The sequence below is a fragment of the Arachis hypogaea genome, chromosome 6 (assembly GCF_003086295.3).
Source record: "Arachis hypogaea cultivar Tifrunner chromosome 6, arahy.Tifrunner.gnm2.J5K5, whole genome shotgun sequence".
Classification (NCBI taxonomy): domain Eukaryota; kingdom Viridiplantae; phylum Streptophyta; class Magnoliopsida; order Fabales; family Fabaceae; genus Arachis; species Arachis hypogaea.
The window spans coordinates 113,987,008-114,004,329 of record NC_092041.1 but is presented as its reverse complement, the minus strand read 5'-3'; the positions used below and the strand labels follow the sequence as shown (position 1 = coordinate 114,004,329).

Sequence of the window (17,322 nt, the reverse complement as noted above, 5' to 3'; positions counted from 1 at the left end):
ACTTCACAGATAGATGATGAATAGGGTTCTTTAATTTGTTTTAATTTTGTCGCATTATTATCCTAATTGTTAAAAAAATGTGAATAAATAATAATTTTAAAAGTATATATAATTCTAATACTTGTTTTGTTAAATCAGTCTCTGTAAATTAACGTTATACAAACAATAAGAATCGGTTAATTTGTCATGTTATTAAACTTGAGTGTTTTTTAAGATAATTATCAATCGTCTCTGTGATTTTGTGATTTTGCACTTGATGGCCTTGTGGATACCTCCTTATGCCTCCCAATGCGGATTCTTGAATCTTAAGTTTCTACGCAGACGGATCACGGATGTGTTCATTAGGTATAATTTAATTAGAATTAATCAAGTTGGATTGGTTTAGTCTAATAATTAATTTATGGAAAAGTATATGGAGTCAACTCCAAATCAGCTAAAAATGGAATAACTTAATTAATTATAAATATAGTAATTAGTTTTATTTATTTATGATTTAAAATATTAGTTATTAAATGTTTCACCACATTTAAATTAAGAGGAGATAAGTTTAGTATCATTGTAAGGTGAATCACGGAAACTGATTAATTAGCTTTCGTCTCTTCACCCTCTTTCTCTCTCCAAATGCCTAAAACATGATAAATCAAACCATCTAATTTATAAAGAAAAAAAATATCCTAATGCCTACCATAATCACAATCCACGTAAAGGTTTTGGATTCACTTAAAGACATTTAGCTGATTTTTTGCTGGAACTATCTTACTTTCCTAGCATTATTGTTAATTTATTAATTTGGTTAAGTAAATATTAAAAATTTAAATTTCGTTTTATGTATACAATAATTCTTTAGTTAATAACAAAATCTTAAATAAAATTAAGTATCACAATTATAAATTAATTCTTAACATACTGAATTGGGGATACAATAAAAAACTAAGAAAAAATTAGATTTTTTTCATAAAGAAAAAGATAATAAAATTTTCGTACACTAAATAGTCTTATTATAAATATTTTGTTATTTTGCATAAATTTTGGTGTAATATATTCAAATGTCTAATTTTAAAAGAAAAATAAGAAGACAAGAGATTATGCACATTAAAAAATTAGCTTGACTATCAAATTCGATTCTAAATTCTTTAAACAATTATTAGCGTACTCCAATTATTATGTCATACAATGGATATGTTATCAAATGGCTAATTATTAGGTTTCGTAAGGAGTTATAAAGAGACGTTTCTCCATCTTTCCTCAAATCCTCAATTATAAAGGATTGCTTTGAGGATGTTTGTGTTATTCTCAGTATCTCAAGATAACGAAGATCCTCTAAAAAAAATTTAATAAAATAATAAATAAAAAATTAATTATTCTTAAATTAAAATAATATAACACATATTTTATAAAAATTAAAAAATTAATAAGGATTAATTCTTCATTTTTCTATTTTATTAACTTTCTCATTTTAGAGAATTTAAATTATAAACATACATATTCAATAATTATCTTTTAAAATATAAAAAAAAATTATATACAAAAATACAAAATACGTGTTTTTTGTATTTCTCTAAAGGTTTAATTATTCTACTGGCTATAGTTTTGCAAAACTTTCAATTAGGTCTCTATATTTTTTTCTTTTAATTGAGTCCTTGTACCAATTTTTTTTTAATTGAGTCCTTACACTTTTTTTTTCTTTTATTTAGATCCATGTACCAATTCTTTTTTTTAGTTGGATCCCTATAAAATTAAGCCAATTACTATTAAAAGGACTTAATTGAAAAAAAAATTGGTGCAGGAACCCAATTAAAAAAAAAAGTTTAGAGACCTAATTAAAAATTTTACGAAACTATAGAGACCAACAGAGTAATTAAACTTTCTCTAAAATGACAAGTTGTTAACTTTTAGTTTGAGACACAAAATAAACTATATTTTTAAGTAATTTTTTTCTTTACTTTCTTAAAATTCTAAACCTATTTTTTTACCACTCTTCTCTATTTTTGTTTTCTTTTTTATATTTTTATTTTTTTTTCAGTATATATATACATGCTAAATCTAGTTATTTGAATTCCTTATAGAATTATGCATGTGAAGTTGTTACTTTGTTTTGGTTCTTCAATTAATTTTAATTTTTAAGCCTTGGAATTGTTAGAAAGAAAAAAGCAAAAAAGTTGAGAATGATGAAAATAATGATGACACTATTCAAAATAAACTTTTTAAAAATGTATGTATATGTTATGTCCATGATAATTATCAAACACAATTATTTTTTTTATCATGTCTTTGTCTATATCTTAGTCACTCAAAATCATCAAAGAAACATAGATAACAATCAAATTGATTTATACTAATTAAGACCTGAATAATATATTGCTAGCAAAATCAATAACTTGACATCAAAGTGTCTCATAAGTACTCTTATTCGTATAACGAAAGTAAAACAGATGAGAGCTTACAATAATTTGAATAACAATTCTATTATTTTTGAGTTAATTTTTATTGTTGAGTTTAGTAAATAATAATATTGATTATATGATGATAAATAATTAGTTGGGTAAAAGTTCATAATATGATTTAATATGTATACTAGTGAAGTAACCCTAAATCAACCCAAAAGGAGCAACAAAAATAATATATCAATTACTAATTTGAGTTAGTCAAATTGTCAGCTCACTTATCTGTTTAAATAAGTGTCGGAGTTTGAATTTTACTTTGTATATGCATCAATCTATTAACCAGCAATAAACATTTAAATAAAAATCAAATTTATAGCGAATTAGTCATTTACTTGCCAAACTAAGAGATACAACAGAAAACAAAAAAAAAACATAATACATCAATTTTGCATAGCAAATTAAATCAAGAAATTAAGTTTGAGTAAAACAAAGTAAATTGGAAGAAAATTGTTAGTGTTGCAAGTGTGAGGAGTGTTGAAGTTAGTCCCACATCAAAGAAAGCAAGGAAGAGTGAGGAGTTTATAAGATGAGAGACCTATTAACTTGACACCTTGAGGTTTTGAGTTGGATGTGGTGTCTTCTCATCTTATGTTCTCTCACTTGATTCCTCTCCGAATTCTCCCCGGTTGTTGAGAGCTCCCCACGGTTGGCCCAACAAGTGGTATCAGAGCCGATGGTTTAATCGGTCAGGTTTAAGAAAGTATTCAAGGTGAAGCATCGAAAGTCTTCCCGGCAAAGGTGGTCCGGGCGGCGTGTTCCGCGGTGTTTTACGGCGGTGTGATGGACGAATACTTGTGGTGGTGGAGGAGCTAGAGGAGAGTTGATGCTTGATGTGGATTGTTAGTGTTGAAGTTAGTCCCACATCAAAGAAAGCAAGGAAGAGTGAGGAGTTTATAAGATGAGAGACCCATTAACTTGATACCTTAAGGTTTTGAGTTGGATATGGTGTCTTCTCATCTTATGTTCTCTCACTTGATTCCTCCCCAAATTCTCTCCGATTGTCGAGAGCTCCCCACGATTGACCCAACAAAAATATTGTCCACAAAGAATGATATTTTCATCAAACTTAGGAACAAAACTAGAAGAATGAAGGAAATCATAACATCATCATACAAGGATATTGATTAAATCACAACTGCGCATTTGGCACTAATTGGAGGTGCAAGAACCATCAAAGCGTACTATCAAACCTGCCAAATTTTTCCAACGTGCCTACAACAATAGTATGCAATTTTAAGAAATGCAAAATTCAATTTTGGAAGTATTTTTTCGCCTATGTTTCGGCAATCAACCAGAATTTTAAATACCAACAAGCATATTTCTAACATTCATATTTCAACTATTTTTTCATAGAGGTTATTTGAATATTCTTGTTTTTAACTTTTTTTACTCTATGTTTTTGTAAAAGAAAAAAAAAATTCGATCGGTAATTACAGACTCTTGACCCTAGAAGGAAGATAAAACACACATTGCTTACAAACAGTGACGAATCCAGAAAATTTTGATAGCGAAAGCGAGATATATATAACATGATAATAATTTTTATAATAAAAATATTACATTTACATAAAAAATTAGCTATCAAAGTATCTACTATAAATTTGTGTATAAATACATATATTATTTAACTTATTTTTAAGGGTTAAGTATTGAAATCGTCCCTAAGGTTTGGGGTGAAAATCAAAATCGTCCCCGACCTTTTTTTGTTATTAAAATCATCCTCAACGTTACAAAACGTTATAAAATCGTCATTTTTACTAATTTTATTTTTTTTATTACCAAATTACCCTTCATTAAAAAATTATAAAATAAAATAAATAAAAAAAGAAAAGAAAGGCTGAGGGAGAAAGAGAATCGGGAGAAGGGGAAGGGGGAAGGGGGAAGGGGGAAGGGGGAAAGGGGGGGGGGCGAGAAAGAAAAGGGGGTGGGGGAGAAAGAAAATCCGGGGGAGAGGGGAAGGAAGGCCTCAAGCTCCGCCGCTGTCCGCGAGTCGTCGTTGCTCGGTGGCATCAGATCTGCTGCCTCAAATTCCGCCGTTCCCTTCTCCGGCTTGTCTATTGGCACCGCCGTTCTCTTCCCTGTGTTGCTGAAGTTCTTTCTCTCCCCGAGGTCTGAGTTCTGCCGCTGCTGTCTTGTACTCGAGCTCCGGTGCCGCTGCTTTCCGCGAGTCGTCGTTGCTCGGTGGCATCAGATCTGCTGCCTCAAGCTCCGCCGTTCCCTTCTTCTTCTTCTTCTTCTGTGAACTGGATTTTTTGTGGAATTTTTGAATTTTTTGTGAAATTTGTTGTGGAATATCTGAATTTTTTGCTTGGTGATTCTGAATTTGTTGTGGAATATCTGAATTTGTTATGGAATTTGTTTTTTTTATTCTGTGAACTGAATTTTTTGTGAAACTTCTGAATTTTTTGTGAAATTTGTTGTGGAATATCTGAATTTTTTGCTTGGTGATTCTGAATATCTGAATGTCATGCTCTGTTAATGAAAATCTCTATTTTTGATTTGGCTTGAATTTGGAATATTGTTGCTGCGCTTCTTTTGCCTCTGATTTTTTGTTGATTTATTTTGTTTTGTGAATGTTGCTGTTAATTTGTTTTGTTATGAGTAATGAATGGCTATGGTGGCAGTGGTGATGGTGGTGAGAAAAGGGAGAGGGAGGAGGTGGAAGGAGATTGGGGAAGAGTGAGAAGAGGAAGGGGATTGGGGAAGAGTAAGAAGAGGAAGGGGAAGAGGGGTGGGGGGTGAGGGAGTGGGCTGAGGGGGTTACGGGAGGGTGAGTGATGGAGTGGGGTGATTGAGTGAGGGAGTGAGGGAGTTACGGGAGAGGGGGTGTAACAGCCCAGACCACCCGCTAGCACGATATTATCCGCTTTGGCACACAAGGCCTCACGGTTTTGCCTTTGACGATAGGGATGATAGCCGAAGCCCCCCACACTCACTCGTCAAAATGCGTCATACTAGGGAGAGGTATCCACACCCTTATAAAGCATGTTTCGTTCTCCTCTCCAACCGATGTGGGACCTTACAATCCACCCCCCTAAGGGAGCCCAGCGCCCTCGCTGGCACATCGATCCGGGCTCCGACTCTGATACCATCTGTAATAGTCCAGACCACCCGCTAGCACGATATTGTCCGCTTTGGCACACAAGGCCTCACGGTTTTGCCTTTGACGATAGGGATGATAGCCGAAGCCCCCACACTCTCTCGTCAAAACGCGTCATGCTAGGAAAATGTATCCACACCCTTATAAGGCATGCTTCATTCCCCTCTCCAACCGATGTGGGATCTTACAATCCACCCCCCTAAGGGAGCCCAGCGCCTTCGTTGGCACATCGATCCGGGCTCCGGCTCTGATACCATCTGTAACAGCCCAGACCACCCGCTAGCACGATATTATCCGCTTTGACACACAAGGCCTCACGGTTTTGCCTTTGACGATAGTGATGATAGCCGAAGCCCCCACACTCACTCGTCAAAACGCGTCATGCTAGGGAGAGGTATCCACACCCTTATAAGGCATGCTTCGTTCCCCTCTCCAACCCTCTCCCTAGCATCGGTTGGAGAGGAGAACGAAGCATGCCTTATAAGGGTGTGGATACCTCTCCCTAGCATGACGCGTTTTGACGAGTGAGTGTGGGGGCTTCGGCTATCATCACTATCGTCAAAGGCAAAACCGTGAGGCCTTGTGTGTCAAAGCGGATAATATCGTGCTAGCGGGTGATCTGGGCTGTTACAGATGGTATCAGAGCCGGAGCCCGGATCGACGTGCCAGCGAGAGCGCTGGGCTCCCTTAGGAGGGTGGATTGTAAGGTCCCACATCGGTTGGAGAGGGGAATGAAGCATGCCTTATAAGGGTGTGGATACCTTTTCCTAGCATGACGCGTTTTGACGAGAGAGTGTGGGGGCTTCGGCTATCATCCCTATCGTCAAAGGCAAAACCGTGAGGCCTTGTGTGCCAAAGCGGACAATATCGTGCTAGCGGGTGGTCTGGACTATTACAGATGGTATCAGAGTCGGAGCCCGGATCGATGTGCCAGCGAGGGTGCTGGGCTCCCTTAGGGGGTGGATTGTAAGGTCCCACATCGGTTGGAGAGGAGAACGAAGCATGCCTTATAAGGGTGTAGATACCTCTCCCTAGCATGACGCATTTTGATGAGTGAGTGTGGGGGCTTCGGCTATCATCCCTATCGTCAAAGGCAAAACCGTGAGGCCTTGTGTGCCAAAGCAGACAATATCGTGCTAGCGGATAGTCTGGGCTGTTACAGGGGGAGGGAGTTTGTTTTAATTTTTTAATATTATTTTTAATTATTTTTATTAATAATGAAGGGTAATATGGTAAAAAAATAAAATTGAAGTGGAAAAGGACGATTTTATAACATTTTGTAACGTTGAGGATGATTTTAATAACAAAAAAAGGTTGGGGATGAGTTTTATTTTCATCCCAGACCTTAGGGACGATTTCAGTACTTAACCCTATTTGTAATGTAAATTTTGTATTTCAAAATTTGTATTTTAAGATTTATTCTGTACAAGTGATTATTTTATGTATACGTAGTATAATTGTTGTTATAATTATATTTGTAACACCCTACCACACTCAACTTTACGCTTAAGCCGTAAAACAGAGGTGGCGTGGTGTTATGACCTCTAAAATAAAATGTGTACATATAATAGCAGAAAGAATAATAGTAGACTAGGAGCCTTGAAGAACAAATAAAATAACAATCGCGAATTAAAAGCGCAATGCTCAGAAAACGAGTTAACTTGCGTGTTAAGAAAACTATAACTATCAAGTATAAGATAACAAAAGTAGGAATAGAGGGCCAAAGATACAAAAATAACAAGCTCCTAACTCAACCCGCAAAATCAAGGCTGGCCGGAGAATATCTACACATATATATACATATCCAAAATCCAAATTTACATAAACAAAATTCCGTCTCTCCATAAGCCTCCAAGAGGGTCAAAAGGAACAAGTCATGTGGAGAGGAAACTAAGTACATATATATATACATAACTATACAACAAAATAACCCAATAACCACTTCGCTTCAGAAGCCTAGATGCCTAACGAGGTGCCTCTCGACATGCATCTGAAAAACAACAACATAGTATGGGGTGATAACCAGATGTTCTCAGTATGGTAAAGGTGCCACACATATAAGATATAAAGTCCTGGAAATGCCAAAGGCAATCCTAGAACGCTGACACTCAGATTGTTAAGCTTAAAGTATTAAACAGAAACCATAAAAGGTGATTTTCTAAGAGTATCTAAGTCTAACTTAACTTAATCCAGAATCTAGTCTTACCGCCTTTCCTCCGTACCTCCATCTCTGATAACATATTGGTGCACGAAATGTGAATCAAACTTTTCACAACTCGTACCACTGACCAGCAAGTGCACTGGGTCGTCCAAGTAATACCTCACGTGAGTAAGGGTCGAATCCCACGGAGATTGTTGGTTTGAAGCAATCTATGGTTATCTTGTAAATCTTAGTCAGGAAGTCAATTATGTTTATCAGTTGAATTGTGAATAAACAAGAGAGCATGGATTAAAGGTTACTTGTTATGCAGTAATGGAGAATATGTTGGAGTTTTGGAGATGCTTTGTCTTCTGAATCTCTGCTTTCCTCTGTCTTCTTGTTCACGCACGTACGTCCTCCTATGGCAAGCTGTATGTAGGGGTTCACCATCGTCAATGGCTACATCCCATCCTCTCAGTGAAGAATATGCTCACATGCTCTGTCACAGCACGGCTAATCATCTGTCAGTTCTCGATCATACTGGAATAGGATTCTTCGTCCTTTTGCGTCTGTCACTAACGCCTAGAAATCGCGAGTTTGAAGCTCATCATGGTCATTCAATCATTGAATCCTACTCGGAATACCACAGACAAGGTTTAGACTTTCCGGATTCTCATGAATGCCGCCATCAGTTCTAGCTTATACCACAAAGATTCTGATTAAGAGATCCCAGAGATACTCATTCAATCGGATATAGAGCGGAGGTGGTTGTCAGGCACACGTTCATGGTTTGAGGGAGGTGATGAGTGTCACAGATCATCACATCCATCACAGTTAAGCGCGAATGAACATCTTAGATAGGAACAAGCGTGTTTGAATGGAAAACAGAAATACTTACATTAATTCATCGAGACACAGCAGAGCTCCCCACCCCCAACAATGGGGTTTAGAGACTCATGCCGTCAAAGAGTACAAAGTTTTTTATCTAAAATGTCATGAGATACAAAATAAGTCTCTAAAAGTTGTTTAAATACTAAACTAGTAGCCTAGGTTTTCAGAAAATGAGTAAACTATAGCAGATGGTATAGAGATCCACTTCTGGGGCCCACTTGGTGTGTGCTAGGGCTGAGACTTAAGCAATTCACGTGCATAAGGCCATTTTGGGCGTTCAACGCCAGGTTTGGATCCATTTCTGGCATTGAACTCCAACTTTTAATCCTTTTCTGGCGCTAGACGCCAGAATTGGGCAGAGAACTGGCATTGAACGCCAGTTTACGTCGTCTATCCTTGAGTAAAGTATGAACTATTATATATTGCTGGAAAGCCCTGGATGTCTACTTTCCAACGCAATTGGAATCACGCCATTTTGAGTTCTGTAGCTCCAGAAAATCCACTTTGAGTACAGGGAGGTTAGAATCCAACAGCATCAGCAGTCCTTTTTCAGCCTGAATCGGATTTTTGCTCAGCTCCCTCAATTTCAGCCAGAAAAATACCTGAAATTACAGAAAAACACACAACTCATAGTAAAGTCCATAAATATGAATTTTTCCTAAAAACTAATGAAAATAAACTAAAAACTAACTAAAACATACTAAAAACTATATGAAATTAACCCCAAAAAGCGTATAGAATATCCGCTCATCACATATCACAGACAAATAAACAAATAAAGGCAAACACAAGAATGTTACAAGTACTGCAGGTAGCAAATATACATTTAACATAGAAAATGCAGTTAGGCACACCCAGTTAATGCACAAACAAGTAATTCAAGTAATATGCACATGATGCATGCCTGTCCTATGGCTGATGAGTCTCATCTGTCGGTTATCAAGCCAACTCGACAAGTCCGGTTTGCTAAACTTTTGGACCGTCCCTCGACGTGCAACCTCAAGAGTCTATGCACAGCTTTTTCTCAAATAATCAATATTGCTCAATGGGGGTAACATTCCCGGGAATTTATAAGTGTCCGGTCACCCTTACGTCGTATGGTCAACAGAGTATCGAGTTTCCGACTAGGTACACGTGGTGGCAAGCCACGGTACTTTACCCAGGGAATCTCGTATCTCAGATTATTTAATTAATCAAGCCAAGTATTATACATAATCATTCATAACATTGCATATTCCATTCATCACTTTTTCAGCTTTACTTTACTTCCAAGTTATCCCCACTTCATAACTTCATCTGATTATCAGGTTTAATACTATTATTTATGACTAAAGGAATGAAAATAGAGGTTTAGAAGTTTGAAATAGGGTTTCAAACTCAGAAAACTATGTTTGCTGGAATAGGGGCCACGCGTACGCGTGGGAGTGTGAAAAGGCAGCTCGCGCACGCATCCCCTTGTCATGCGTACGTGTGGACATGCTTGCTGGATCAGTACGCGTACGCATAGGATCACTCGCATACGCATAGTAAAAAATTCCTTGCCACGCGTACGCGTGGACGTACGTTTTGCCAAAAATATGATCAACCAGAAAGCTGCATAATTTACATATTCCACACCAAAACTTCCGACGAACATAACTTAATTGTTTTAAATCGTTTTTCTTCCGTTCTTCGAACGGCATAAACTTCACGAAACCAATTTTTATTTAAAATAAGTTGAATTCAATTTGGGGTCCCGGAAACCGAGTTATGACCCGCCAAAGTTCGGTCAAAAACCAAATTTTACAAAATTCCACAAACCTCATTTTCATTCAAAATTTTCATCTTATTTATCATCAAACCTGCCAATATCAATACATAATGTCCTTCCTCATCATCACAACAATCACCACAATAATCATACCTCAAATCATCAACAACACACATACATTATCAAAATTCATCAACCAAAACCATAGCTTACAAATTCTAGGCTTATATACTTATATCCTCAAGTCATTAATCAACAATTCACCAACAAATCAACAAGCACCAAACCACACATATTTATTAACAAGATACTAAACAATATGTATACACATACATTCTAACCTATTCTATGGTCATCTAGCCTAAGTTTTCACAGAATATTATATATTAAATGCAAGAAACCTAAACCATACCTTGGCCGGTTTCCTCGTAGTGATCAAGGCAAGTTATTAAAACAAACACAGCCCCAAAAACTTCAACAAAACACTAGTGTTCATCTTCCTCCAAGTTCCAATATCCACAATTTCAAACTCCAATTATTTATTCACAACCTAATACACATTCATAACACATATACCTAATTTAATACCCAAGGCATAAATTCAATAAATTAAATAGGATTTATGGTATCCTCACCTTACCCAAGTTTCGTATAAGCAAGAGTGAACGATTTCCTCAAGCTAATTGGACCCTAAAACATCAAAGAGTAAAGAAATTCAATACCTCCACTTAATTTTCAAAAATTGGGGGAAGGAGTAGCTGAGAACAATAAAGTAATTTACCTATTAAATTGTTCCGGTAGAAATGTAGAGCTCGACGTGGTGGTCACGTGGCCGCAAACAATGCGGCGATCGGAGCTCGGATTGAAAACTTACGGCATTTTGAAATTAACGTAAGGGTTTCGTACTCTTCTCCTCCATTGCTGCATTGAACGCTATTTCTTTTGCATTTGGAGGAGAAAATGAGCTTTGGCTCATTTAAAGGTTGGTCCGGTTGGGCCCATGGGCCTGGTTTGAGTTCAGTTCAATTTTGGATCGAATTCTTCGAAATTAGTGTCAAAATTCTCGTTTTGATGAGCTCTATCATAATTTAATATAATATTCACATTTTATATTTTTTTATTAAAAATTAATTTATTGACTAATTATTTACTAATTTAACAGTGTTTACAATATTTTGTTATTGTAAAATATGATTAGGTTTCAAAATATCTAATTACAAATTAAAATACTAAAATAATAATTTAAATAATAACATATAATTTAAAATTTAATTTTTTACATTTCATATATTAAAACCTTGACAATATAATCAAAATATCTTTTTTTGTATATGTCATTAAACAATCTTTTAAAATTCAATTTTCATACAATTAGCTCTTGATGATATTTATAGTTGAAAAAGTTCATTCAATTAGTGTAGTTATTGTAAAAAAAATTAAAGTTAATTTCAAAAGAAGAAACACAAATGGATAGATAATATTTTTTCGAGTCGATTTCTAAGAAAGAATACTAATCCTATTTAAACTTGAAGATTGATCATTATAATGGACATCTAATATGAAGTTCTCAAATTGACTATCAAGTGTCGAGAACTCGAAAGTTAAATAAAAAATTATTGTAGGGTCAAATTTAATAATTTAGTGGAGGCAAATACTATTCAATAAAATTTTAAATTGTAATGAGAACGCTTGCCCTTACACTCATAAGAGTAGATATGTCCCTGCTTACAAAACAACAAAAAATAATTGACAACAAAATTAGTACAAAAATTACTAAAACAAATACAAAAGACAATAAACTCGCACAAAAATAAACAACCAAACCCAAACAATAGAAAAAGTAACCCCAATACCCATTTTTCTCTATGACTGCGTTTGTTTTTGTAGACAGGACATGATATGATACTGAAAAAGAGATACTAAAAATTACTTTTTATGTATTGTGTTTGGATACAATGGATAAGACACTAATGTAATGTCTAGTATTATATTTGGATAAATATAAACAAGACTAAAATATAATGTAAAATTACTAAAATAGACTTATCTAATAAAATGGATAGGATTTTTCACAAGATAATAAAAAGGGGGATAAGTACTTTTTTCGTCCCCAAGGTCTGGGGTCGAAATCAAAGTCGTCCCCGACCTTTTTTTTCTTATTAAAATCATCCTCAACGTTCAAAAACGCTTTAAAATCATCATTTCTTGAATTTTTGGACCAAAATACCCTCATCATCATCATTCTCCTCTTTACCTTCCTCACCCCACCACCTCCACTACCACCAACATTACCACCACAACCACCATCAGCACCAACACCACCACCACCACCACCACCACCACCACCAACACCAATCAACACCAACACCAAGAACACCAAACAACAACAACACCATACCACCACAACCACCATCAACACTAACACCACCACCACCATCAAGCCCCTCACCGTAACCCCTCACCCCTCACCCCACTCCCTCACCCCCTCACCCCACCCCCCTCACCCCAACTCCCTCACCATAACCCCCACCCCTCTCACCCCTCTCACCCCCCACCGTAACCGCCCACCCCTCTCACCCCTTACCCCCTTCTTCATCACCACTAACCCAGTAACCCCCAATTCCCTTCTTCATCACCAAACCTCTTACCCCATTCTTCATCACCAAGCCTCTTTCTCTCTCTCTCCCTCCCTCCCCAAGCCTCTTTCTCTCTTCCTCCCAGTAACCCAGTAACCACAAAATAAATACAAAATTCAGCAACAACATCAATCACAAAATAATTACAAAATTAGCAACAATCCATCATCAATCATGTATATGTTCTTCAAAAATTAAAAAAAAAAAAAGAAAAATAGGAAGAACAAAGAACAAAGAAAGAGAAGGGTGAATCAACAATGGTGAAGCAACAACAAAAACAAAAATAGAGGCAGGGGCGGCGGCGGGTTGGAGGCAGGGGCTGCGGCGGGTTGGACGCAGGGGCGGCGCGGCGGCGGGTTGGATGCAGGGGCGGCGGCGGATTGGACGCAAGGAGTGATGGAATGGGGTGAGGGGGGTGGGAGTTACAATGAGGGGGTGAGGGAGTGGGGTGAGGGGGTGAGGGAGTGGCAACTGATGAAGGAGAAAGGGAAATTGGGGGTGGGTTTGGGGTGGGGGGGAGAGACGAAGAGATGAGGGGGTGGGTGGGGTGGGGTTTTATTTTTTTTAATATTATTTTTATTAATAGTTAAGGGTAATTTGGTCCAAAAAAATAGAAAATGACGATTTTATAACGTTTTGTAACGTTGAAGATGATTTTAATAAGAAAAAAAGGTTGGGGACGATTTTGATTTCGACCCCAAACCTTGGGGACGAAAAAAGTACTTATCCCTAAAAAGGGATAATAGGAGAATAATGAAAAATAATTATAGAAAAAAAAATCTTTAAAAATACCGTATCCACCTTCCTATTTCCGTCTCTATCTGTGTCCTTTGTTTAGAGGTGGACACAAAAATAAAAAATAAAATGTCCCAAAAACACTGTGTTCAGTGTCTATTTCTCTCCATTCAAACACGTTTTACATATATGTATTGTCCATATTTCTGTGTCCTATCCACAAAAACAAATGCAGCCTATAAGTCAAACACTGTCACCCCTAAGTTAGTTAAAGATCCAATAAACAATAATCAACCAAAATGAGGCACAAATAACTCCTAAAAGACACACAATAAGTTTCTTCATCTTTGTCAAGATAATTTCCAGTAGCTAAATTAAGATGTTTTTTTTTTTTTTTTTTGTAAGTTAGGTTAATACCTAAAAACTTTTTAGGTTAGGTTAAAACTTAGTGATATTTTAGTTTATTGAAAAGTTTAGGAATACTAGATAAATTATATTATGATTCATTAGTATTGATGACTGTAATTTTTTAAAAATTATAGTAAAAAATTTACTATTATTATAGTGAAAATAGGATGTTAATCTTATTACATAAAGACGCTAAATCAAGTAGCGTCATCTTTTCTTTTATTTTCTGTTTTACAAAATTTAAAATGAGATTAAAAAAAAAAAAGAATTTTCATTTTTTTAGACTTAATAATAAAAGAATTTAGAGTTGTAATAATATCATAACGCACTTACTTAAATGAAGATGCTAAAAACATCTTTTTATAAATATTTTTGTATTAAAAATGTATTTTGTTTGTTTAGGTATATTTTAAAAAAAATTATTTTTGTAACAAATCAAAATTAAACTATACAATTTATGATCTAATAGTAAAAAAAAAACATCTTCGTATAAAGACAATTGTAAAATGATTTGTGGCCTATATAAATTGTCTCAAGCTCCTGTTATGGTTCAATGGCTAAGACTAAGAAAATGTTATCCACAAATATTGTGTCTCAATAGAATATTATATTTACATAAAATAAGTCTTATATTCCATTTAACAGAGGAGGGTTATGCAAGTTTTGCAAAAGAAAAGTACAAAATACGTAACAGACAAAATAAAAAATTGTAGTTTTTGGATTGACAAACATTTTTTTTAACAGTAAAACATAAAAATTTTGGCTCCAAAGTGAACGTTATTGAGCATGACAATTATGACAGATTTGAGAAATTATAATGTTAGAACTAGAAAATGTAAAATATAAGACTATAAAAAATATGTCTTTGACTTTTTTTTCACGGACATTTTCGTCCTCAAGGATTGAAAAATACATTCATGTCCTTGACCTCTTCAAAACCTGGACAAATTTATCCTTCCGTTGAAGTGACTTCATTGAACCTGATAGAAAAGTCTGACGTGGCTCCCGTGGCATTGATCTGACCGTTACGGGAGCACACGTGGCATGTAACTTTTGAAAACAAGACATATTAGTCCTCCCTCACCAAAACGAAGCCGTTTCACCACAACCCCAAATCTTTCAAATTCATGAGCCCTAATCCTTTGAATGCACAGAAACGGTAAAGTGGGTGAACGAAGAGGAGGAAATATTTCGTTCCATGGCACCCGACTGAGTACCATCAAGCTTAAGAAGAAGTGGAGTTCGCCGTTGATGCCGGTGGTTAGTGTCCTCTTGGCAACTTGGCTCACGGAGTTCTTCACGGTGTTCTTCAAATTCTCCTCCAAATGCCTAAAATCAATGGCTTGGAAAAGTGCAATCAAATAGGTCGATGACATAAGTTTGAGAATCTCAACAGCTTCATTTGTTTTCCTAGCTAAAATCAAACTAAGAGAGTTCACATCTTGGTTATGCTGCTCAACATTCTGGACTTGTCTAGTTACCGGGTTTGCAAGATATTGCAGTTTGGAACAGCAAGAGGCCATTGCAATTTCAGTTCCCTTGAAGCCATAATCCAAGTTGGGTTCCTGCTAGCACTTAGATTTAAAAGCAAGCATGAGTTTCCCAATTCATGCAATGGCCAATCTTGTGTTATCCATAGACACACCAATTGGAGTACCTTGAAAGTTACCACCATGCAAAGCCTTGTTCCTTGACACATCAATCAAAGGATTGTCGTTAATAGAGTTAATTTCCCTCTCAATTGATTTGGTTGAGAATCTAATCACTTCAATCAAAGGGCCAAGTCATTGAGGTGAAGTCCTAAGTGCATATTTGTCCTGTTTAGGCTTTTGCAACGGATCAATCTCGTGCAACTTCTAGGCGGCTTTGACATATGAGCTACCATCCAAAATGTGTTCCATTATGGCTGCAGCATCAATTTGTCCAGGATGGTGCTTCAATTTGTGTGTCAAATGGTCAGTAAACTCTGGCTTCCCCTGCATCACCTCCGCGAATATGGCCGAAAGAACCTCTGACAAGACAGCTAGGATATTGGCCTCAAATAGGACAATTGAGGCTAGTCCGGAACCAACAACAGTGCCATTCACTAGTGCAAGGCCTTCTTTAGGTTGCAACTTGAAGAAATCGGATCTGATTTCGGCCACATGGAATGCTTCTTTTGCATTAAGGATCTCTCCATTGGGTCCAACAGCCTTCGAATTTGGTCTGCCAGTTAACAAAACCAACAATGTATGATAATGGAACAAGGTCACCAGAGGCAGTGATTGTTCACCATGGGACGAAATGTTTCCCCCTCTTCGTTCACCCACTTCACCGTTTCTGTACATTCGAAGAATTAGGGCTCATAAATTTGAAAGATTGGAGGGTTGTGGTGAAACAACGTCGTTTTGGTGAGGGAGGACTAATATGTCCTGTTTTCAAAAGCTACATGCCACGTGTGTTTCCGTAACGGCCAGGTCAGCGTCACAGGAGCCACGTCATACTTTTCTATTAGGTCCAACAGAGTCACTTCAACGGAGGGATAAATTTGTCCACGTTTTAAAGAGGTCAGGGACATGAATGTATTTTCCAATCCTTGAGGATGAAAATGTCTACAGAAAAAATAGTCAGGGACCTATTTATCCTTTACTCTAAATATAAAGTATCCAGCTTGTTGTTGAGGCGTTAAACTTCAACCTTTTGTAAGTTATAAAATTATGTGTGTTTTCTTGACCTTTTTTTTCTCTTAAAATTTGCTGTTGTCATATTCTTTAGGTCAATTTTATGATATTTTTTGTTTGATACTTAATTTTTGTTTAAATTATCTTTTATAATAACTTTAAAATATTTATATTTTTAATTTTTATACTTTTAAATTTAAAATTAATTATTTAACCTATTTTAACAATTAGACAATATCTTTTAGGTATAATAGCAAACACCTATTCTCTATCAGGGACAAGTTGTTGCATGTTTTAATTGCCAAGAGTTGGTGCATACCTTTTGGAATTGAAGTATTTGTAGAAACCCTAAAACTAGATTCATTGAATGCAGTCCTATTTGGTTAATAACGACATTAGGAAATGCACATGCTTGATTATGACACCAACTTGGAGGTTTTCCAACCCTAATGTCTTGGTTTGGTTTTTTAAATTTTGATGAATTACCAATATAAAAAATTTTACACGGTTATTTAATCAAATTTTTGTATTTAGATAATTTTTTTAAATAATAAATTT

The 17,322-nt window shown here is 35.9% G+C and overlaps 1 pseudogene; it reads right to left on the bottom strand.

Annotated features, from left to right (window-relative positions):
• Window positions 1-4,467: 4,467 nt before the first annotated feature.
• Window positions 4,468-16,369, bottom strand: LOC112757855 (phenylalanine ammonia-lyase-like; annotated as a pseudogene).
• Window positions 16,370-17,322: the final 953 nt, after the last annotated feature.